Below are 25,204 nucleotides of genomic sequence, written 5' to 3' on the forward strand. Positions count from 1 at the left end.
TGTCGATCAAAAGTGTCACAGATGAGCGGCATGCGTCGTCTCGCGAGTTCATGTCTGAAAACAAAACATGGCGTTGGGCCCAATCGTTTCTGAAGGGGCCTTTAATTAGGGGGAGGGGGGGCTCTTCCTCTTGTGTCAATTGGCTAATTGTGACGTTTTAAAACCCAGACACACACACACACACACACACACACACACACACACACACAAAAATCATATTTCAGAACAGTAACTAGAAGAGTGAAAATCTGTGTTAAGATTTGTCCTTCTTAAACGTGTCGCTTTAGGACCATAAAGTGTGCATATGCTATTCGAATTAGCCACTTTATTCATTGCTGTTTAACTTCTAATCATTTTTACTATTATTGCAGCAGAACATTTGGGAGCGGTTAGTTGTAATAAATTGATTGCGGCTTACATTTTTGCATTTTATGTGTGAAAAAAAAGGGGGGGGGGAAAGAAAAATCTAATTAAGCTTTACTCCAAGGTAGAAATATACCTCCTCCATGTTTCTGCGCATCTCACCTCCCCCATTTTTAAATGCAGTGCTTTCAACTGGAACTGCTGCGTGTGCAATAATCCCACTGCCAAATCAATCTGATTTGAGAGGATTTGTCAAGTCCGGCAGAATTCCTTTCTGCAGTCACATGTTGTGAAGTCTCCATGCAAGCAGTGGGGGGGATCAATGTTCACAAAAGAGGACATTGTGAGCAGTCTGCAGATGTTTGTACTATGATTACAAACAGGTGATCTCTGGCTTTATTTGGCTTCTCTGAGAGGATTAAGCAATGCTGTTGTTGTTTTTTTCATTTGTTTCTTTCAATGTGTAGATATTTATGTTTATTTTTCTGCTGGGTTGATTTTTCATATCTGTTGGCAAAGAGAGAGAGAAATTGTCCCAGTAGGCAGTGCAGCCTGACTGGAAGATGTGGGTGGTTAGGATATTTTTTTGTTTTGCTTTTGGTTATCTTAATCTGGACATTCTCCTGCACATGTACAAATTTCTTACTTTTACTGTCTTAAAGGGGCAGTATTATGTATTTTCCAGGGACATAATTCTATCTTGTGTCACCAGTTGTGTTTCCATTAATCAAACATTCATGCAACTTGAAATGACAAAAATACATTGTCATTTGGTTATGGAAACATTTGAGTTTCAATCGGAAAAAAAACAACTGATGTTTCTTTTGATTGAAAGTTTTTGGGTTAGGATGAGGTGTTTTTTTTTTGTGGCTGTATTGAAATAGATGTGTTTTCGAGATCTGCATTGGATGTTGCTACTGGCAAAAACGAAGAAGACAGGAAGTAGTAAGAAATTGATGGTTTGTTTTTGTCTTTTTTTCTGACAACTCTCCCAGCATCACAGTTCAGTAAAAGTTGTGTAGAATTCGAACGTGTTAAATACATAGTTCTTATTTAAAATTGCAGACTGCAGTTCACCCAAGATAAGTAGCTGCAACGTCTCCTGTGACGTCAGACAGATGCACTAGTGGCTGAACTTTCATGTCGTCATGCAACTGTTTACATATGTAGCTGCGTGATATATAATGACTTATTGCATTCTTTTTCCACATATAATTAACAGAAACACTGCAATTGGGACAATGTGTTTTTTCAACATTAAAAGAATACAGGCAAAGATTTGCGCACATTCGCAAAGTGAACGCAGCCAATGTCATCCACTGTAATGGAAATGCTGTTCATATCAAACATGACGCAAAAGAAATTTGAGTATGAAATATACAGAGCAAAATGTATGGATGAAACTTTATTGCATGATGAGGAAATTCGGCAGCAAGTTAAAAGTAAATGCAATCATGCGTGTAAATTCAAATGAAAAAAAGAGGAATGAATGAATGTACAGTAAGATGAAAATTACAACATAAGGAAAAGAACACCGTTCTTTTTTCCGTTTTATTCTATTTCTCCATACTTTTATTTTCTTTTTTCCCACACTCATCCAGACATTAAAAACACGCCAAATCAAATTCGACAATTTTCCAGGCTGCGTGGGAACAACTCGATAAAGAAAAGAACAAAAAATCACCACAACCTGAACAGAAACCGTCGAATATCCCGACTAGTTGGGGATTGAATGTTACGATTGAAATGCAGAATCGACCCCCCCTCCACACACACACACACACACACACACACACACACACACACACACACACACACACACACACACACACACACACACACACACACACACGCCTTCCATCTCTCTCAGCTCCCCCACCTCTCTCCTCCTTGCTTCCTGTCTGCTGTTGCAGTATCATATTGTGCTGGACCATGAGCGACCAGCCCAACCCGAAGTATCACAAACACCCCACAGCATGCCTCTCTTCCGCTATCTCTCTCTCTCTCTCTCTCTCTCTTTCTGTCGAAATAGATAAATTCCTACAAAACTCTCCACAGAAATAAAAACAAAAAACAAAAACAAAACAACGACCACTCTCCCTCGGTATTGTCGCGTAGCCTATATTCGCTGTAAACGGAGCCCTAATGACATCACGTTGCTGCAATGCTGCGCTGTCCATGAAACGTGTCAGTCGCTTCCTGTGATAACTAGGGAAGTGTCCACTGGCTGCTCGAGACATCATCATCATGGCGTGACTAACCGGGCTCGTATTTGTGCAGGTGGACGATATTTTTATTTTTTATTTTTTGGCATTATCAGACATTGGCTGCCTATTTTTTTTCTTGTTTGTTTGTTTGTTTTTCTTCCGGGATACACAAGATTCCCCCCCCCCCCCTCCGCCGCATCCCGCCAGGAGAAACCAAAGGAGCGGACGGAGCAAGTCGTGTATGAAAACTAATTGCTCGCATGACTGCGCATACTATTCGGGGAGACTGCATGCGTGTGCGCGCGCGTGTGTATGTGCGTGCGCGTGCGCGCATTTGCTTGGGTGGGATTCCTTCGTCTCGCCTCAGACAGACAGGGGGGAACTTATGACAACCAGCAGCTCCGGAGATGAGCTGAAGCAGGAGCGCTTGTTTTTACTGGACACGAGCGGGGTTTTTTCTTTTCTTTTTGATAGCCTATTCCATTTCTTTTTTTTTTTTTTTACGGAGAGTTTTCTTTAAGGCTCTGATTTGACGCCGACGTCTCTCTCTCTTTTTTCAGGAGAGCCTAAGTATCGCTACGAGAGCAGCTGCAGTTCTCCATCCGGACACCATCTCTCCTCTCCTCCGCGGTACAACAAGAGGCGCGAGATGTAAGGAGAATGTAAACCCATCTCTCGCGACGTGTATTTTCCGAGGGGATATTTTTGTGCACGCGGGAGACTTACAGACGTTTCCATCCCCGCTCGGACGCAAAGCCTCGGACTATCCCGAGTTTTTTTTTTTTTTTTCTTCCCTCCTCTGTCTTTGGATTTGGCGGATTCCAGCTTTGCATCTCCAGCCTTTTAAGCCACAACCGGGACCCTGGTGGGATTTTAGGTGCGGTTTTCGTCGTCCCCGACGCAGGTAAGCTAAAGACGCCGTATCGGGGTTTTATTTGTGGGTTGGGACATTTCGGCTGCCGGTAAATATAACGTATAGATGCGCCTCACTTCCATTTGGGGTTTTTCAGCTCTGTGTAACTTAATAGGAAGGTTAAGTGTCCACCACCCCACGAATTTTGTAATTCCCGACATCCAGCTGTGAATTTGTGTGAATTTGTCAAAGGAAGACAGTGTGTGTGAGCAGTTAAATCAGACGCACTGGACTCGAGTCTTTGGCTTCTGCACTATTAGTTCCACTTTTGGTGAGTCCAAGAATGTCTGTCTAATGGAGTTTGGCAGATATGACACATCTATCTATCTATCTATCTATCTATCTATCTATCTATCTATCTATCTATCTATCTATCTATCTATCTATCTATCTATCTATCTATCTATCTATCTATATCTATCTATCTATCTATCTATCTATCTATCTATCTATCTATCTATCTATCTATCTATCTATCTATCTATCTATCTATCTATCTATCTATCTATCTATCTATCTATCTATCTATCTATCTCATGATCAGTTTGTATTTCATGATCAATTTGTGAATGATGGGCCCATATGCTGCTCCATCATATCGCTTCTCTTACCTGTGCAACCCAGATGCTCAAACAGTGACAAATGAGCTACATGTCCTCAGTCAGAGGCCCATATGCCTGGTGGAAACGGTCCGGGTGTGTCTGCATCAGCAAGACGCAGAAGACTTTTTAATTTAAAAAAAAATATATTTATTTATATAGAACTTAGCAGCAGCAGCATGAGCTGACATCCAATGCAAGAGCAAGATGCAAAATTTCCCTCCTACTGGTCGGAGAGTGGACGGGTTGCACCGTGGATCCACGGAGCCTGACTGATCATGACGAAGATGAGTAAAACTTGTTAGAGCTAACTGGTGAGTGGCGTACAGCCAGATGATTTGTGTAATAGGCTCCAGCTTGATGTGTGCGTGTGTGTATGTGGGTGTACCCTTGGTGTGCGTAAGTGGTACATCACATTTGCAGAAATATGCCTAGAAGATTTGATGAAGAGCTAAAGCAACATCATACTCCAGTAAGGCACAACTTTATGTCAAGTGAACATATTTTTTCGATGTGGCGCATTTTACCCTTGAAAGTAAAAATTGGATTTGATAGAGATTGACAAAGATCACAATGTGACGACTAGTCGACTGGGTTAGAGGTCCTCCAGAACATTAGCTTTTGGTGGTTGTACCAGATTGATTGAGACTGGTAACAGAGTCTCAGTCTCAAGAACCATGTCAAAGGATAGGACCATTGACATGGTTCTTGATGTGCATAGGGAGCAAAGGCTGAGCCATGGTGTTTGATCCAATTGATGAGCGACTGTAGTGCAGATTTACTGAAGAACGTAATGCTGGTTTCCAAAAGTTAGTTGCTAAGAGTGATCTGTCTGGGTTGTCTGCTGAGCCCTGTCCACTGTGGAAAGTCTCTTGATCATCAGATCTGGATTACCAAGCAATGGAAGTCCTGATCTGATGAATATTTTTTTATTTTTTTACTCTGTTTCTTGGATGGCTATATGCATTTTCTTACATTTGTGAATCATATGGAACCAGGATGCATTAAGAGACAAGATCAAGCTGGTGGAGGCAATGTGACACTTTGGGCAACATTTGAGTGGGTAACCTTTGGTCCCTTCACCCGTGGGGATGTTACTCTGATACGTACACTGTAATTCAGAACTGCTCTGCCATGAGGCAAAAATGGTAGATCTTCTGACCTCAGTTACACCAAGTATCTGTTGGAAGTGCTGGATAAAGTTGGATCCATGCATCAGACTTAAAGCTACAGTTGATAACTTTTATAAAATGTGTTTTTTTAAATAATTTTTTTTAAACATGTTTCTTTAAATCATTAAACTATCACTATCTTGTGACAGTATAAGATAGGTAAACTGTGAAAAAAAATCAAGCGTCCTCCTTGCGGTCCTTCTGCCATCTGCAGAACTACATGTCTTGGTTAGAAAGAACCAATCAGAGCCAGGTAGGAGGGTCTTACTGTCAGTGACTGTAACATATGTGCTGCTCAAATGCTTGCTATCTGATGTGCTACAAAACATTCTCCACAACATAGCCTCCCATGAATGATCATGCTAGTTAGCATAGCCACCGGTGACTGTGGGCAAACAGTTTCCCTGTAATGGAAATTTGCTTCTTCCCTATTAGCACATGAGTGTTATTGACTGCGCTAAGACCCTCCTCCTGGCTCTGATTGGTTGTTTCTGACCGGGAGCTGCGTAATTTTGCAAGTGGCAGGACCACAAGGAGCAATTTTTTATTTTTTTTTCACAAAACTTTATTTTTTTTTCACAAAACTTATCTGTAGGCTCTAATAAATATGTAAAAACATTTTTTAAAGTTACTTACTGCAGCTTTAAAGGACCTGTTTGTAACATGTTGGTTTTATGAATGCCACCTAGAGTTTCCAAGATATTGACTGGATAGCATTTGAACTTGACATGAGAATTGAGCGCAATTAATTGGAATACGCAGAACTAACCCTCCATAATAACAAAGGTCGACCTCGAGCAGGGATTTTAATATCGTTATGCAAAAATACCCTTTGACATTATTTTTGACTAAAACGACCAGTTTTTATGCAATTACTACCACACCTGCTACATCAGGGTAATTCAGTTTAAAGCATTGGTGTTCTGCAACTTTTAGATGAGTGTCTGCTTCAACACACGTGAGTCAAATAATCAGGTCATTAGCAGAGCTGTGGAGAACTCGACTGCATACCGAGGAGGTCATTCAGCCATTTGATTCAGGTGTGTTGGACCAGGGAACGTTTCATGCCTTTCAGGACACCGGCTCTTGAGGACTGCGGTTGAATTCTTCCATGCTCTTATTGGCTCTGTGCACTTCCATCATCACATAAAAAGCCACGTGTTTGTGTCCAGATGAAAAAATGATTGAATCGACACATTCATATTTGTGAAACACATAAAGTAAAGTAGGTTTTGATGATATCCTTAGGCCACTGTCATTCATTTCTAGTCTTATTGCTCATTCTCATGGTTGTATGCCTGTGACAAAACGAAATGTTTATATTTCAGGTTTGACATGATAGTGTGGAGGGAGTGAGCAACGTTGATTAGACATTTATTTAGCTGTCATTATTTCAGGCCGGTATTTGAGGGAAGCTGGTAACTGTGCAGGCTGAGTATCCTAATTTTAGAACATGATGCCAAAGAGGCCGGCGCTGCTTTCTGAAATTATCTCTTTATTCCGGAGGGGGGGGGGGACTCAAATGCCAGCACCAAGAAAGAAACAAGAATAAGACTGTAAATCTGTTAAGAGTTGAGGTTAGATGTCAATATCTTGCTCTGAAGTCAAAAGAGCTTCCCTCTTCTAGCTCTGCTTTATTCGCACAATGCTTTCCAAGACCTCCCCCTGGGGATTATGTACCAGGTACAAGGCAGCTGTGTAGTTATATCGGGACAGGGAGTGAGTGTTTCTGCAGAATGCAGTGCTGTTTAAAAAAAACAAAAAGAACACATACTTCAGCTGCATCTGCTGTACATGCACCATCTATACCAAGGTGATGCAATCCTGGATGATCAATATCAACCTTCATCACTTGATGTTTTGGCAATTATGAATACATGTAACATGGCGGTAAGGAAACATTTATTATGTTGAATTGTCTTGTAAAATCTTCATTTTTTAAAATCGACTTAGCCTAATCAAATTACACAGCATCATAGAGGTTTTGACATAAAGGACTATTAAGAGGAAAATAATGCTAAAAACAAAGGTTAATGAGTTTCCCTCAGAGGACGGTGGATACCCTTGAGCCTTATTGGATTGGTAATTTGAATTAGCGACGTGTGCAGTGGGACTCTTATGTATTTATGTGGGTTTTTTTTTGGTTTTTTTTTTTCCAACCTCTTTCAACCAGCTGTGTGATGCAGTAAGCGGTGATAATCACGTCTGTGGCTTGTCAGGGTGTTGCAGGATGTTACAGCAGAAGCTCAAAGCGCTTGCTGTCATGTGTTTGCCTAATGAAATCAGACAGGATGGTCATTATCATCATTGTGCGTTATTGCCGACACTTCCATCTTCAGCACTTCTAAGCCAGGCAGAAGAAATAAAATAGAAAAAGATTTTTTTTAAAAATCTTACTCGTGCAGAATAAACACACAGAAATCCTGTACAAAGGCATGCATGCAAGCAGGAGTGGATATATAAATGTTTTTTTTTTTTACTCGTACAGTTTTTACTTTCTGAGTTGCTTTATGCGAGCTACGAGGTGCGATAAATGGGGTCCCTCTGCTTTGTCATTCTGCTGTATTGTGTTACAGCTGCTGCTCTGGTGCTGGTGTCATGTGTTCTCATTATGAAAGCGGGACTGGGAGAAGGTTATCAGCCACAGCAGGAATGAAAGAATAACTGAAACACAGGCTATTGATCTGTATGCTGCAGCATGAAAGACTTTATAATGCAACATATAGAAGAGCTTTTGTTGTATGTGCAATATATAAATAGCTTTTTTTTTTCTTTTCCTTTTGCAGTGAGTCATGTCGAAAACTTGACATTTTCACAGGGTGCATTATTTTCAGTAAAGATGACTTTTATGGTTCTCTTGGCTTTGGGTCTGTAAATGGTAGGTAGAAATCTCTGCTTGGCATGTTGTTACAATTTGATATTGCTTCGTTATACAATTAATGCAAAATAAACAAATAGTTAAGCGTATGTGTAGAGGGCCATATACCACGTGAAAGAAAGATTAAGAGGAGTTACACCAAACGGTTCAGTAATGTAAGAATCTAATGAATAGAATGTGTAAATTAGGTTACAAAAAATAGGGCTGACAATGTTAACATGTGATTAACCTAAAAAATGTAACTTACATAATGCAGATTAATAAAACTACATATTTTGACCTAAAAGCCTCTCTATTGCGCAGGGCTATCAAGTTCACAGCAGCATGTTTTGGGCTCGATACACGGGGAGTGATGAACAACTTCGAAAGCTGGAAAAATATCACGATGGCGACGGCACCATTAAAAGTCATGTGTCTCTTTGTTAGACCGCGTGAACGAATTATGGTGTTTATCGAACGCAGGGTAAACGATTGTCATGTCATCTCGCGAGTTGAGAGTGGTGAGGGACGAGCAGTTTCACATTTTTACACAATGTTTCAAACAAAATAACTTCCTATAAACTTTCCTGAATGTGAAAAACAACTTGATAAATTTCAGACTTGTTTTGGTTTGAGTCAATGAACCATTTTTTTTAAAACTGTGGCGGTTTTCGATACGGGCCACATGGGGAGTTGCCCAGGGCGGCATCCGAAAGGGGAGGAGCACCCAAGAAGAAGTTGGGTGCCCCTCCCAACTTCGTATGTGTAGCTGAGTAAGTTTGTCCTTAATTGCTGTTGAGTACTGAGAGACAAAATTATCTGATTTCTGCTACAAAAATAAAAAAATAACAAAACCAAAAACTGATAATAGCTTGCATTTTAATTGGTTGGATTTCGGCAGAAGGAGGGGCTTGCCCTGGGCACCATTCCTGCATGAAGCAAAACTGTGTGCATATTTATATTCCAAGCTTACAAAGTTAAGCATAGTGATTAATCGTGATTACATTTTTTAATCCATTGACAGCACTATTAAAAAGTACAAATTATTACTTGGATACGTATTTGTAAACGAGTAGGTCACCTCTGGAGTCCTCCTCTGTATCCCTGGAGAAAATCTTCTGTTGAAATGGGGGGTCGACTCTTTAGGCAGATTGCAGCATCACCCAGTCCCCCCCACAGCAGGAGGATCGAGATGCATACATAAAGATGCACAGAAGAGGTGATCTATCAATATATTCTTATACCACATTTATGGCCTCACACTTCCATAGCGATAAACACCCATACAGCAGTAGTTATTGCTTTGTGAACTCCCACTGTCCTGTTAGAAGGCGAAGTGGGCGGTAGGTGCTGCGGTAATCGCTGCAAGGAGCAGAACTCGCCTTTTAATTTAAAGAAATCAACACTATCAGGTAACACAATCAAGAGGGCAACTTCAGCTGAACAATTAGGCAATTTGTCATTCTGACTACACCAGCAGCATGAGGTCTAACGCGCTGACCAGCTAACTACCCGAGGGTACTGTCTATACTTTAAGTGACATGGCTTGTTGCAACCCGGCCAGCTTGGAAAGATAAATTAAATGCAATATTTTTGATAAGTAATATTTTAATCTATTTATTTTTTACCAATTCTATCTACTTACCTGAATTAAAATACCTGCTAAAGCTAGTGCGTATAATAAGCTCATTTTATATCTAGCATTTGGACCAGTCAGTTATTATGCTTATGTATTTTCTGCCCATGTTTGCAATATTATATATATATATTTTATAAATCTTTTTATGGTGAAAATATATGCAAATATTGCCATGACGATATCAAGTGTTGTATATGACTTTCACAGCAGCACGTTTTGTCTTTTTATATATATATACATATGCTATATTGGCTGTTTTGCCAAATTCATGTGCACGGTTTAAGGTTTTGCTGATGCAGGACTCCGTCTTACTTACTAAATATTGCGTCATCATGAAATAATACAACTTCAGAACTCTTAAAAATACATCAGGCAACAATTATTGCACTCCAGACAGTCCGTAACAATATTAATATTACACACACTGATATTGCGAGGATGATATATTGGGCTGCCCTACCTTTGGTCACACTTTTTTCTACTGCAGAGCTGCTAAATTTAAACAATGCTGCTGAACGGGCAGGGGTAAAATGCAACATAGATTTTACAAGAAGGTAGCTGCAGTTAAAAAAAAAAAAACATCTGCAGTTATAAACACAAAGGTCTGTAAAAGTTGATGCTATGGTCTAAGAAGCTGCTGCTTCCAGTCACTAAGTGACTTGCTTAACATTCATTAAGCTATAATCTGGTGCAGTACGTCTTTGCTCTTTGAGCTCAATGTTTTCTGTGCATGGTTCCAGATAAATGATCAGTTAAAATAATATATATATAAAAATAAAATCAATCAGGTTTGTTTGTATTGGACATTTCAGCAACAAGGCGGTTCAAAGAACAAAAAACGCACAAATACATCACACAGTTACCGATTAAAGAGCAAACATTACAATTGTGCCACCATCAAAAACATCAATGCACGTCACATATGTTGGTCAATGTTCCACTAATTATGGTCCAAAGGCAATTTGAACAGGTGGGGTTTTTATCTTGATTTAAAGGAACTCAGTGTTTCAGCTGTTTTGCACATTTCTGGAAGTTTGTTCCTGATTTGTGGTGCATAGAAGCTGAATATTGCATCTTAAAAGTAGGCTTAGAAGACCATGAACCACATAAGACAGATTAAGAGTCGCACCATGCACCTCAGTGATATATGAATTTAATGAATGTACTGATTAGGCTAAGGCCATTTTATAAGCCATCTTCACCAAATTTCACAAGCAATTAACATCAATAGCAAAGGTAACAGTAACAGCGGAGTTGCTGTGTATTTTCTGCCTACTTGCGTCAGACTGCCGACCACCTGCTAACATTTCCAAAGCTGACACGCTCTCACAGATAGAGGTTGGAAGCAACTTTACTGCTTTTGCCCATCTGGCTTATCTCTAGAACAGAGCAGGCTGCTGCATGAATGTCCCTCCAAATATTGCTCTGAGAATGCAAAACAACTTTTAAATGGCTATTTCACATTTTCCCTATGCATCCAGCGAGACACAAGTCCATGCTGAGCAGCCGACTGTCCACTAGCGGTTAGCCCCGATAACCAGCTCAGCCCATATGGCTAAACCTCAATGTGTGCACCGAAAAGGTTCTGATTGTTTTTACACAGTGAATGTGCATATCAGCGTTTAACTGTATGTGTGAAATATCTGCTTTGTAGTTTATAAGCACACCATGTACAATTATTCCTATAAAGATTAAGATACATTGGACTAGATACATTGTTGCTCCAGCTCATATTCTTAACAGATTTTACGCTGGAAGATTGCAGGAATAATTGGTTGTGTTGTTACATGTAAAAGTACAATTATTTTTCATCCAAGAAGTTTCTATTTAATTGTAAATAAGAGGGCATCTCATTTATGATAAAAATGAATGTCAAACAGGTCTAGTAACTGCTGAAAAAGGTTCTGAACATATTTGCTCGATTTATCTTTGGCGCCGAAGTCCCAAGTCTTTGAGGTCAGACACCCTCCTCACCATCACCCTGATCTTTAAAACCCCTTTTACAAATTCTGGATCAGGTCTAAGTTGAGACCCAAGCTTTGCCACTCCAAAATATAAATACTTACATCAAGTTTTCTGTTTACGAAGATTGGATTTTAAGAAAATCTGGATCTGGTTTTTCATATTCCAATACGGATCCTGGATTGGCAGCCATAGCAACATTGGATGGGTTTGGCACTAACGCTGGCTACAAAATTTGAGAGTTTAAAATTCCTAGTAAAGTTAAAGCAAAAACCTTAAAATTTCAGTTACCTGTAATGATAATTACAGGACATGACACATTTGTTATATATTGGCGCACTGCGTGGCTACAGTCCTCAGCACCATTGCACTGGGTTTGATTCTTGGGCAGCATGCATTTCCCTCTTAAATGAAGTCCACTAACTCCAAAATAATTCTTACTGCACACGTAAACATCAGAATAGGTAGTTTGGTCTGGTTTCATGTGGACGGTGGTTGTTGTTTCTAAAGGATATTTTACTTTTAGGACTCTTTCCTGTCACTGCTCCTGCTTTAGGTGGAGATAAACAACAAAGGATCTGAGAATAATGCAATACAAACCATGAAAGACTTAGAATAAGTGGTGCCAGCGCCTTAAAAAGGAAGGCTAATTCTAAGAATATTGGACCTTGTGTAAGGACGAGAGCAAGCAAAGAAATGAGAAAATAAGTGCCAATTAAGTGAGTAATAAGAAGCAGGAGTGAGGTAGATGTTCCTCCCTGGGCGAGTAAAGTTATTTAAGAGTGCTCAAGATGTTTAAGAAAAAAAAAGTTTGAGAAATGCCGTTATCACACCAGTCAAAAAAGATCAAAGTGTACGCCACCAAAGCACCGAAGCAATTAAACCAGAGCTACGCTTTCCGAATTTGCTTTCTAGGGTTTGTAACAACGTGACAGGAACAAAAGCGGAGGTGCACTCGCTGCACTGGAATTGGAGGAAACCCAGGTAAATAACACGAAGGCCTCGAGAGGAAGAAAACACTTTCCACTTCTCAACTTTTGCAGCATCATAAATTTCAAAAGCACGGGAAACACAATGGTACACTAAATGGCGCGGTCATAAATTGAGCTATTTTTTACTGATGTGACACATTTGATATGGCCCATATTGATTCTTTCCTCGTACTCATCAATAAAAATGAAATATCTCGCATGTTGTCGGCAGAAAACTCACATTTTTATTCATGGACCTTGTAGGAAATGATGTTGCTTTACAACAAGATGATGCTGGTCTTGCTTTTTGCACAGCTGAGACACCGGCAGGCATCTCAGGTACATTATAAATTATTTTGTGGGCTTGACAGTGAAGAGTCTGGTAGTTTCAGGGCATAGATCTGAACTGTGCAAAGGGTACCTTGACTTTCATGTAATGCATTCAGGTGGGATCGAATGTTTGTGTCCGGCAACGCTCCGTTCAGTAAAAATGGATCAGCGAATTTTATTATCATTTTTTTAAAGGTCTTTCAGCAGATACGGTATCACATGAAAACGTCAATAAAAGTAAGAGGAATCAGCCAAACCGGCAAAAAGTACTATTTAAAGACTACATCGCTTTTTGTGTCTGCTTGTGTGTTGCTATAATCTCTATGAGATTCCTATTTTGACTCGGTAACCTCTGAAAATAATGATCCGAGCGTGTTCCCTTTCATCTCCGAGGTTTTCAGCCTCTGACTACTGAGCCGTGCATCTGAATAAGAGAAGATGTCATTTATTGTCACAGAGCATGAATGTGTGCCTGGAGTGTGTGTGTGTGTGTTTTTTTTTTCTTTTTTTTAATGACACCCCTAAGTTGCAGTTGTTTGGTTCAGACAGCTGCAGAGGAAAAGATGAAAAAGATTCAAGCTGACCCGCTTGGTGTTACCTGATTGCTGTCACATGTAGAAGGAAGCTGTAGGAACAAGCTGAGAGGAAAGTTGGGAGCTGTTTGATTGCTCTCGCAAGAGCAAAATAGAAGGGAATCATACTAAAGGGAAAGACTGTAGTGCTGGGAGAAGTACAAGATCGTTTAAGTTAGGTGGCAACGTATTTTTTTGTTGTTTTTTTTTCTTTGTCTCAATGCTGATCAGAGTCAGCAATTGATGTCAAGCTTGCAAAATTTGTTAGCCTTAAAATATAGCGAAACAAAACAACAAATTCAGATTAGGCCATCCTAATCTGGATGCTGCTGTATCTTTTTATCTTCACAGTGACAGATATTTTGTCCAATTATATTTTACTTATATCTGACTTCATACACACAGCAGCGGTTTTTAAACAAAGCAGGCTGTGTTTTGATGATATGCTAGCTTGTTCGCATGCTAGCTCCCGAAGTATTTCTTTCCTTTCCAGGCAAAAAAAAAATACAAATAAACAAACAAAAACTCCTACTACTCCTCCTCCCACGTCTTGAACTTGGAGCTTTGCTTTGATTGTCATAAAACCTAATGTCTGTCGATTCAGCTGCTCGTCCTCAAACTGACGGCTGTGACAGTAAAGCACACAGAATTGCCAGGTTACGTGACAGAAATAAAGGTAATTGCTGCTGTAAATACAGACTTTTCTACACTGCTAACATCATTGTAGGGGGAACAGGATGATTTTATGTATTTATTTTTACCCTGTAATTTAGACGAGTTATTTCAATGCACTTTACTTACAAACATATCTGATTTATCTATTTAATTCTATATTTAATAAAATGTAGTCCAATCTTATAGGCAAATTTAAGTTAAGTTGCATTATTCCAACTCACTCCTGGGTTAAAATATGTGTAGGGCTGCAACTAATGGTTATTTCAGTAAACGATTATTCTATCTATATCATTTTTTAGATGATTAATTGATTAACTGAACAAAGAAATTTGACACATTCTGCAAATAATTTTCTGCAACTAACTACTTAAGCCTCTTTATGCATATCTAAAATACATGAACAATGCAATTGCTCCAAATGATTAGCAATACGATATAAAGAGATGCTATTTTTTATCCGTTCATTAATTGTTAACTGTATATAAGCACATAAAAATAAATCAGTTACTTTCATAAATGAAAAAAATAAAGATTCTGTTGTTTAAACATTTGCATTCTGCCTAAAAGGCAAAGCTTTCTTTACTGGATTGTTGATCATTTGTAGGAACGGATGCATCTGCAGGTATAAAATACCTTTAAATCAGTTCAAATTCTGTAATAAATAACATTAATATCATATTAATCTATTCAGTTAGAAATGACATTGTTTTTATTTATTTATTTTTACAGAATTTGAACTCGGTGAAGTTCAAACTATGCCGGTTGAGGAGAAGAACATATTTACAGAATTTTTTTTAAATTTTATTTTTTAATCTTAAATCAAAATGTATAGATTTTGGCCAGTTTTGACTTCTGTTCAGTTGTGAGTATGTTGTTCTTCAAGCAAAAGGTCTCCTTTATGAATCTATATTCTCCAGTTAACGATTAATCAGTCACTAAATTAGTTGACCGTTATTTAAATAATCAACTCATCACGATTAAGCCGATTCATTGTTTCGGCCCTAAATACACGAGTCAGTTAAATGCAGTTTATTATGCAACCTGGTAAAAAGTGTCTAAGAAAGCTCAGCCGATTGCATCAGCGCTTGAGGCAACAGTGATCTGTTAAGCAGAATAAAAGCCCCAAATTTTCTGTGGCTGAAATCACATACAGTAAATCAACAACAGGCAGTGAGTGTTGAGTTCAGTCAGGGACTCCAACACTGATTCAAAAATGCATTGATTGGTATCCTGACCTTATACAGGCGATTGGCTTGGGAAATACCTAGTTTGAGAAAAGAGGGAGAGAGAAAAACACTTCTACGATGAAAACCAAGACCTCAAGGCAGAGTAGACAAATATTTCATACGACTGCATAAATTGACAATGGTGTTTCATGAAGTCATTAAAACATTATCTTGCGATATTGTCAAGTTTCAGCAAGCTTATTGATTATATACGAGTAAGATTTCTAAAAGATGTGGGCTTAAGACGGTCACCAAAATGGCCAGATGGGGTTTATTAAAGTTTTAAATGCATGGCACCTTAAATGCAACATTCAAACAAACACCAACACTTTGCATATAGGACATATTGTTGTGTCACTATGTATTTAAAATTGTTATCCTGTATTATCTCTGAGCATCATCTTGCAATTTGCAGTTCTTTCTAAGAATAAGGGGAAAAAGCAAAAGAAGAAAGTTTTCAAAATCTCTCAGTTCCTATCAGAAGTTCTGAAAGCACTTCAAAGAGAATGTCAAAAATCATTACTGGAAGCATTGAGTCTCTGAAAACGGATGCATGTCTGAGGGGGAAATACAGTTTCAAATGCAGATTAGAGCCGGGGAACTAATTCTGTCAGGGAAACTGTGCAGGAGGTGTTACAATGCTGAGCTTAGTGCTCCCGCAATTACAGCATCTTATGCAAATTTCTGCACTTAACATATTGTCTGCTACCGATAGTTTTATGACTGTAATCATGTGTAAACTTAATAATGGCTTCACCATACACGGATACCTGAAGGGAACAAATTCCCTGGAACTGTTCCAGTGTGGTCCTGCTTTGCTTTTGCCCTTCAGCGACGTCAAACAAATTTCTTTAAAGCAGAAAAAAAAAAAAATCTTGAATAAATGCAAAATGCACTTTTAAATAATTATATGGCTTAATAAGGGAGAAAAGTTACGCAAACAATTCTGTTCATGGTTGGAATATAATAAATATTGACCTCTAAACTTAAAAACCGTGACTTGCAGTTTGGACTGTAATTATGTCTGAGTGTGACTCATGAAATGAAAACAATTTGATTAATCACAGTTCTCATTTAAAACAAGAAAAGGTGGAGGAGCCCATGAGATTGTTTTTTTTTTTTAAGATATAAAATTTGATTTGTGCTTTTTGTATTTTCCCAGGTTGCCATGCAGCAAAACAACAAAAAACACAAAACGCTTCAGAGTATCTTTGGTGTAGTTTCTGGTGCAGATGCGTTTGTGCACTTGAACTAAGACACAACTAACGTACAAGTAACTTTTCAGCAGTAAACAGAAACTCGTTTGAAGTAAATAAAGCTGTTCCTTATGTGACTTCAACAAAGTTACATACATTTTTCAACAGAGCTAATGGTGAATACTAAGGCTAATTAGCGCGGCCCCAAAGATGATGGTTATTTCGCTGCCATTTGCACATTTAGCAGCGTGTCCACCAGGTTGATTGACTGCATTAGGACACTCATCCTGGCTCTGATTGGAGCATTTCTGGCCCTGGATCCAGACGCCAGGCCATCCTCGATCCTCCAAGGATAAGCGCTCATAGTAAACGGATGGATGCCTATCCTCGCTTAATGTTGCAGGACATAAATGAAGACATTTTCTCTTCCTCTTTAGCTGAAAACCAATCTGCCCTCTATAACCTTTCTGTCCTCTGGTTTTTATTTATTTTTTTTCCTACGCAGATAATCAGTGTTTACTGAAATGCAGAAAGACGGTGAAGGATTAGTGCCCTTTCAGTCAGACCTTGATCTGAATCGCACGCGCAGGCATTACGTAACCGTGGCCTGCGATGAAAAATAAAGCGCCAGTCAAAACCCCAGAAACCACGTGTGTCGTTTAGCTGCTCTGTGACCGTGGAAAAAAAGAAATACCTCAAAGCAAACCAGACAAATAATCAATCAAACAATTTAATTCATTTTCTGAGTGATGGCAGTGTGTTGGTAAACACCCGTCATAACCCAACCTGTTCGGAATAACTTAATCCCAAATTAATCTAAATCAATATCCTCCTCTTCACACTGCAGAGGAGGATATTTTTCTCTTCTTGTTAACAAGAGGAGGAACAAAATAACTACCGATACCTGTCATCCTAAATGAGCGTTACTTTTCATGGAGCCATCCAGCCGTGAATCGTCGCCTTCCACTCGGCGTTGGAATGATATATTTTGTAAACAAAAAAAGAAAAAAGAAACAATTGTCCTGCAGAAAACCTCCAGAAAATTGCAGCTTTTGAATTTTTTATTTGTTTTTACTTCCTACCTGAAGGTGACATTGATTTAGCTCTTGCTTTCAGCCGCTGCATCTTGTCATATTGATCAATAACTTCAACTGGGCGCTGCATTTCCCTTAAGCTCCCCCGAGCTAGCCAATTAAGAGAGCTGCATGCATCTCGTACAGAATCCGAAATGTGCACAAACACAATCTTCCCCACAGTCTCATTAAATAATACATAAGGGCGATATATTATTGTACAGCGCTTACAACCCCAGGTCTCACAAGTCCTATTCAAACTTTTGGCCTCTGAGCTAAGAGGCGTAGGACGCAGTGTAGTGCATTTAATGCACTCCTCAATCTTGGCTGAGGCATTAGCAAAAGGAAAAAAAAAGAGAGTAGATAATGCCTTTGTGAATTACTCCTCCTGAACACGCCGCTGTGATGAGAGACCGTTCCGTCCCTCTCTTATTGATTTGTTTGTCAGAAAGTCGTATGGCGTGCTCTTCACCAGCCTGCGCCGGCCTCGCTGGGGATCTTTATGTCTGTTGGCTACTACAGCCTGGAAGACGACAGAAACATGAACTATCCCAGTGAAATGGCCTGACTAAAGAGACGTGTCATCTTTTGCTGCCTTGAAGAAAACAAGAAGCTTGCTGATGACGCGTTTGATCGAGGAGTCACCAGATGAAACAATCTGGTTTAATTTATGTTATTGAGTTTCATGTTTTGCAACCACAGTTAGATGTAGCACTTTTATCTTAACAGTAAGAGAGATGGAAAAACAATCCAACTTTTGCTGCAGGACATATCTGAATCCATAAAATCAGAGAGAGGGGCAGTAGTTTGTGTTTTCAAGGCATATAGTGGCATTTTATAGCACAATCAAGTACCTATGTTGCCCTCAGTTGTTCAAAAAATGCGGGACATATTAAATATGATTTAAAAGAAATTTGCCTTTGTAATTCAACACCTCAAAGTTGGGTCTCTGTCTCTTTACAAACTTCTGCTCTTACTGAAACGTCACCTTCAGGATGTCATTACAGTATAGTTTTTCGTTCACCCATGACAAACTTTCACCAGCATTTCACTCAGAGAGCTCAGCAGTTCCACCTGCTGTTTTCTAATTGCTAATGGCTAGTCTGAAGGAGCCGGGTGGCGGAGTCGTGGGAAAGGGCTGTTCTGTGAGGCGGAAGCTCAAAAGTTTAGAAACAGCATCTCCAGGGAGGAGTTTTGTCGTCAAAGACGGCACTACGTCCAACCAGGTGTTTTGTGCAGCTGAATGGTTGCCAGAGACGGAGGGCATGTTCTCAAACATGCCTGAAAGAATCAAAGTTTGTTTTTGATGAGGGTCTAATATTATAAGACGATGTGAAGCTCAAAAGGGTCGATTTTAGATGATACTACCCCTCTGGCTTTGGTGAAGTCTTTATTAAAAGTTCAAATACCAATGATTTATTGATTTCTTCTCGTCCACTTTTACTCTGGCAGCGCCACGAATTTAAGGAGCAATAGTCAGTTTTATAAATCAGAAGGCTTAGCAAAAATACAGCACAAATAATTATTGATCACTGTTGTCAGCGGAACTAAAGCTCTCTGCAGGCAGACTACTTGTCCTCTGCACATATTTATTGAAAATATTAATATGAAATGGGGATAAAGTGTTGAGATTGTCTGAAACTAGAGGTCATTACAACATTCCTGTGCACAGCATGATGTGTATGTGGCCGTGTTTTTCTTCTAGTAAGCAGGATAGCATCTTTTTCAGCACATAGACCCGATCGCAGGTAAACAAACCTAATAAAGCAAATATCTCGCATATAAGTATGGTGAAATAGAGCTTAGAAAATTGGCAGTTTTGCAAATTTATTCTGCTCAAACTTTTTAATATTTTATCATGTGGCAACTGATCATTTCAATGGAATTAACTGATTTTTGGAGTGGATGAATAATTGACGTTTTGTTCGCAGATTCTTCCACAGATTCTGTTGATCTTTAGAATATGTGGCTCTTGACCGATTCTCTGATTAGTGCTCTCTTTACTCAGCCTGCCGCTTGAAGTGGACGACCTCATCTTGGTGGGTTTGTGGTCGTCTCATCTTTAAAATGATGGAGTGAACGCTTTGGCTGTTCAGTAATCCAAATCTGCTCTAAACTTGTCCCCGATCTGCCTGATTGGTGATGTTTTCTTTGGCCTTCCTTATTAGAAATGTTATCTAACAAATTCACGAGTTGGAATTTCTTAGATTACCGCATGACATAATATGGAAAAGTTCAAGTGTTATGAGTACTTTTAAGTGCTGTAGGCTTCATTTTGAATTTTTCACTATTTTTTAAATGCTTTGTGACAAATTCTTTATTAGAAAAGGAATCACATAAATAGTTTCAATGATGAGTAAGTGTGGTTACACTTTTGGTTTCAAGATATACAAATTTGACTTCATCCCTCCTCCAACAGCTGATTGTTTGACAGAGATGATAAAAACCACAGAACATGAAATGTGTTTTTGGTTCCTCTGGATCACTGAATGGATTAACATAAAGAAGTTTGTGTCATGTGGCTTTATCGACTGCATAAAGTCCAACATGGTGGACTGATCACCCATCGTAGGCAGTATGTATGGTTTTTCACAAGGCGCCTGTAAAAACAAACTAAAGAAATATCTGCATGTTGCTAATATTGAGACAACGTTAGCGTCTGGATTGCAGCTTTACAAAGAATATTAAAAAGGAATCTTTCTAAAAATGCTATGCATGTTTTTTTTTTATCTTTTGTTTGTTTCAGAGGTTGTTATTATACCATGAATAATGAATTTTTGTCTTATTCAGATGTGAACGGATCCTCTTTCTTCCTTTGATCAGGGGAAAAAACACTTCCATCATTTTTCAGCTACACCGAAAACCAAACAGTGCCAACTGTGAATTTGATGTTTTTCCATATATTTTAGTCATTACTTTCAGATCGCAGACATCATTGTGTCATTAGGAGTTTTTACCTGCCGTGTGATTTGACTGCAAATTATTTTACATTGCCTAAAAATGGTAACGTGTCTGGAGGAATGCTTTGTTTACCCTCTGTTCCCGAAATGACTGTCAGACGGCTATTTTACATATTGCTCGTTTTTTGGACTATTTAGTTAATTTAGTGAACAATCTGCCCTGGCCATATAGAAGAAAAATGAGGGTGTAACTTTGAGATTGAAAGTCTCAATGCAATATGACTTCCTCTCATTTGTTATACCATTTTCTAACAATTGACAAGAACATTGTTAAAAAAAAAAAAAAACACCGTAGATGCTTCAGAGGAAATGGGGACACAAAGCTTCTAACAGGAATCCTGTCAAAACCTTTTTCAGGGTGATTCTTTCTTTCTGTGAGTCTCTGACAGTATCAGTATCAAAAATTGTATATTCCTCTTTAGTATTCCTGGAGCAGAGCGCTATGTGAAGTGGATCAAGTGCACTTTATTCCTTGTGCAGCTACCGGCAAGTGAGCTTTGGACAAAAATAGCCCTTTGCCGACTTCAGCCGTCTGATTCCGACCTTCAAGTCATTTTAGGCCTCCGTTTTATAGGGAAACAATGCAGCAGAAAATCACACAAAAAGATTGTGAATAGTTGTATTTTCTGGAATTTTTTGTGGGTTTTATGCAAGCGATGGTAAATCATTTTCACTTAAATTTTACAACATTTTGTGGCTAAAGACGCACATTTAAGTGGATTTTATGTACTTAGTGGATGTTAGTACATAAAATGAATACAAATTAGATGCATGGCTTTCACCATTCTTTAAAAAAACAGTTCAGCTTGCATTAGTGGGTCTTTAACCTGCTGGTCTTCAGAAAAGTCTATTGCAGCCAACTGTCTATAGGATTCACCTAATTCGTAGATAGTTAGCCGATGTGTAAGTTAATATCAGTATAATTACAGGTGATCCTCATTGTAAATCAAGTCAGTCAAATCAGCCCAGCTGATGCCAATTGATAAAACATTAGCCCAGTAAAACTAGTGCTGCCTTTAAATATCAATTTGACTTTACAGCAATCTCTCATTGAGTTCAAGCATGTGGTGACACTTGAAAGAAACGACTCCCTTATAGTAAGAAGTAAGCTCTAGATTTGACAAGAGAAAGCTCAATAAACAGCAATAAAAAATATACTGGTATAAAGGTTTATTATTATTCAAAAAGGGTTGGCTGAGTTAATAGCAGCTGCACAATGTGAGTCAAGCTAGTCTGACGGATATAATTTTTTCTTTGGATGAACATACGTCTGAGTAAAAATGTACTTTTTCTGTCCAGTTCTGTTGTCTTAAACTCTAAAACTTAGTTTTAATTCAACAAAATTTGGCAAAAAAAGGGCTAAATTCATTGTTTCTTTATAGAAACTAATGCCGTTTGGGGAGCCATGGCAATGAAAAGTTTGGGAACCCCTGTCTTGATAAAGTGCGAGTGCTGGGTTTGTATCTTAATGAAGTCCGACATCAACAGGAATCAAATCACCTAAACGAGTTGAACCTTGTTAGTCTTAACACCCTTTTCACTCTCTGTTGGACTTTTACAATCAGGTTCACTCAGAATAGCCCTCTGGATGTGTCTGTCTGCCAACCGCAGTAAATGTACAGGGACTCCTCTAATCAACAGTAATATCCCAGTAAGAGTGGTGTTGTTTTTAAAATGTCCCTCTGGGGTGCTGCTAACCTTCAGCATCGCCCCTGGACTTTTTCTTAGCCAGGTTTCATGAGGAAGATCGGCATTGGCACATCAGGACAATTTGCATGTCATTTTCCCGGCCGAATCTCTTGTGGCACGGGGAACCGTCCATAATGGCCTCCACCGAGGGGCACGTGGACGACACTGACATTGAACCGGCCAAACATCAGCTAGGTCAGGTCCGTCCGTACGTGTTTCAGAAAAACGGTAGTGACACAACCGTCTCAATGCTCCGCACGCCCATCTATCAAGATGCAATGAGACATCCCGTCCAAGCTCGTCAGAGGGAAACATCAGAAGGTCGGCTGTATTTCTGACTCTTGTGCACTGAGATGTGAAGCACATCAAGGGGTTTATGGTTTGATATTTATTTCAATACATCGCAAGCTAGCAACCAGCTCAGCAATGTAGAGATAACCTTGCTAAAGAGTGATTATCTTTGAATAGCCTCTCAGAGTTATTGATGATGCTCTTCGACATGCTCCAGCGGTGTAAGCTCATTAGATTGGACTGAGAAAGTGTGTTTCTTTGTGGGGAAACTTGATAAATTAGGAGTGGATGGAGTTGCGCGTCGGCCGTTGGGTGATGTTCACTAAAAGAGGCTCATTTATGGTGAGCAGGGTTGCTGATGTGAGGAGATTCATAAGGCCCGTCAGGCTCCTTCTGGGTGCCTGCATCGAGTGTTTTACATTAACTACGCTATTAAAATGTTTGATGACGCAACCTCAAGTTCATATTTTGTCACATTGCCCCATACTTTAATGTACTTTATTGGGATTTTATTGGGTTGGACAAAACGAGGTAGTGCATAACTGTATGGTAGAAATAAAAGTATACATCTTTCACTAAAAAGTGAGACATGTGTTTGTTTTCAGCTTCTGCTTTGAGTGATACCTGTGAAAAATACCCAGTACAACTTGAATTTTGCCGCTTTTACTGTAATGCGAACATTTGTAAGATGAAGTTCAAAGACAAACAGCAGACAAGTGACGCAGGTTATGAAGAAACTCAGTCTGTCTGGAGAAGTGGAGTTTACTTGAACTGCAGGGCTGCCAGGATATGGCCGTCCATCTGAACAAACAAACCTGACAAGGAGAGAGTTACCTCTGGATTTGTATGAGTTAACCTGGTAAAACCCAGCCTTTTGTTCTGGGCTTCACTTCGTACGGATGGTCTGGAAGCGTGGCTTTTGAGAAACGATTTCTGGCTGGATGTGTGAACTCTACTGAGGTTTTAAATTTTAGCCAGTTGCTAACGCTTCGCCGTGACTTATGTAAATTTGACACCATCCTCTTCTGTGAGGGAGAGAAGTGCCGAGCCGAGTGAGGTGGCTGTTGATATTCATTCAATATTTGTAAGCATATTGAACTGAACGGCTTTCTTCACTTTTTTCGCTACTGTTGATGAAACTAAAGGCTGACTACAATTACAAAATGGTGCAGAAAATCAACATTAGTTGTTTACAACTTCTCCTTCTGTATCCTCACTGACCTGGTTGAAAGTCAGCCAGAGAAATTCAGCTCAATGGGAGAAATTCCATATAAATTACTAGGAGGAGATGAGAGTTGTGCAGTATTGTGTTGGAAGGCAATGGCCAGGCTAAACATGGGTGGTATACATGGCAGAACCTGTAGATATTAACATTATGCTACTTTGGCGCTAAACACAAAACAATCCTTTGAAAAAGAACAACAGACTTGGGTTGACGTTCATCTTCCGGGAGGACTGTGGTCGTAATGTGACATGAAAATTCAGAATAATATTTGGCTTGCTGTGTTGGCAACCTGCAAACAGCAACATGGGAAGAATTTTTGAAAATATCCGCATCTGTGCCGGTGAGAAGGGACTTAGTTTAGCTTCTTTTGGACTTGAAACGTGACTGAGGGGGCTGGCTTTGGTTTTGTCTGGTAACCTTTATTTCATTTATCTGAGTGAGATTAAGAAAAGGCCCGGTGGGGTTTTTGAGAAAATGTCACAGTTATTAAATGGTGTGTCTGTCTGTCCTTGTGAATACACAGCAGAATTTTCAACAAATTTTGTTTGTTGTGTCCTTTTAGCGCATTGTGGAGCCACATAAGAAAAGGAAATCGGCAACGGGAACTGCTTTAAACATTACATTTTATGTGATATATATGTTTGAATATACTTTCAAGGAACCTATCCTCCTTCTTAGTATTTCATTCAACGTAACCTTTAGATAATCCCACTAATATACACAGGTACGACAGTGAAAAGCTGAGGTGACGACAAGTGTGCATCACCTCCTTTTATCCTTCAGTATTCAATAGGAGTTTTATTAGAGGAATTACCATTAGAAAACGCTTCACTTTCTCTTTGCCTCATTCCTTCCCAAATACCTAATGGAACAAACAAACTGGTGTATTTTGGGATGAATTTAGAAGCGTAAATTACTTTGTTGACATTTTTTTTTGTTTTGTTTTTGCTGGGGGATTGGGCGCCGCTCCGTGTTTGATGCGTGTCACGGAGAAAATAAAGCTCCAGTATGGGATGAAAAGGAGATGATGCCTGGGAAATCCTCTAACTGGCAGAGTGCATTGCATGAGCCTGGTAATAGCAGATAGATACCCCCTTTGATCCGGCGGTTCAGGAGGAGAAGTCGATGGAGAGACTGTGATAAGACGTTCAGCAGTTAAGCTTTCTTAAGTTGACTCAGGTGTAATTAAACGGCACGGGCATTGTCACAACACCGCTAGTCGGAATAAGATACCTAGAAGTGTTTATCTCACCGCATTTTGCTGGTTGTACATATCTAATGAGA

General features: G+C 39.3%; 1 protein-coding gene across 1 annotated transcript in view; it reads left to right on the plus strand.

Annotated features, from left to right (window-relative positions):
- Positions 1-2,589: 2,589 nt before the first annotated feature.
- Positions 2,590-25,204, plus strand: part of lrfn1 (leucine rich repeat and fibronectin type III domain containing 1) — a 158,965-nt gene continuing 136,350 nt past the window's right edge. The window contains exon 1 of the mRNA XM_055045551.1: positions 2,590-3,474. The gene's annotated coding sequence lies outside the window, so the exon portion shown is untranslated. The remainder of the gene's footprint in view (positions 3,475-25,204) is intronic.

The sequence above is a fragment of the Poeciliopsis prolifica genome, unplaced genomic scaffold (assembly GCF_027474105.1).
Source record: "Poeciliopsis prolifica strain line A6 unplaced genomic scaffold, Auburn_PproV2 SCAFFOLD022, whole genome shotgun sequence".
Taxonomy (NCBI): domain Eukaryota; kingdom Metazoa; phylum Chordata; class Actinopteri; order Cyprinodontiformes; family Poeciliidae; genus Poeciliopsis; species Poeciliopsis prolifica.